A 670-nucleotide genomic window follows, 5' to 3' on the forward strand; every position below is an offset into this window, starting at 1 on the left:
TCAGCAGCATCCAGGGAAGAACGAGAAGGCCCAGCACAGCTCCTCCACCAGGCCCGCTTGCTTTCCCCACTGGAGTCTCTCCCCTGGGCTCATTGGTGATTCATGCACTGAGGGCAGTGGACTTGGGACCCAAAGGCACAGCAGGGCAGAGAGGAGCCCAAGCTTGCTGTTGGGAATTGGACCAGATGAGTCAACAATGGGCAAAGGAGGCCTGGAACGTGAGCTTCAGAGTCTGAGTTAAAACTCAAGTTCTGCCGAACCGGTTTGGCTCAGTGGATAGAGCGTCGGCCTGCAGACTCAAGGGTCCCAGGTTCGATTCCGGTCAAGGGCATGTACCCTGGTTGCGGGCATATCCCCAGTGGGGGGCGTGCAGGAGGCAGCTGATCGATCTCTCTCATCAATGTTTCTAACTCTCTATCTCTCTCCCTTCCTCTCTGTAAAAAATCAATAAAATATATTTAAAAAAAAAACAAAACTCGAGTTCTGACTTGCGAGTCGGGTAGTGTGAGCTGTCTGTGACAGAGGTCACCACCCTTTTTTATGTTTTCCTTTTCTTTTTAAAAAAATTTTTTTAAGAACGCTTCATGAATTTGTGTGTCATTCTTGCGCAGGGGCCATGCTAATTTTTGAATCGTTTTCATTTTAGTCTCTGTGCTGCTGAAGCGAGCAC

General features: G+C 49.3%; 1 non-coding gene across 1 annotated transcript; it reads right to left on the reverse strand.

Moving 5' to 3' along the window:
• Positions 1–561: 561 nt before the first annotated feature.
• LOC111828406 lies at positions 562–670 on the reverse strand. Its single transcript, XR_002832271.1, has one exon. It is a non-coding gene; the product is annotated as a U6 spliceosomal RNA (small nuclear RNA).

The sequence above is a fragment of the Myotis lucifugus genome, unplaced genomic scaffold, assembly GCF_000147115.1.
Source record: "Myotis lucifugus unplaced genomic scaffold, Myoluc2.0 scaffold_353, whole genome shotgun sequence".
NCBI lineage: Eukaryota > Metazoa > Chordata > Mammalia > Chiroptera > Vespertilionidae > Myotis > Myotis lucifugus.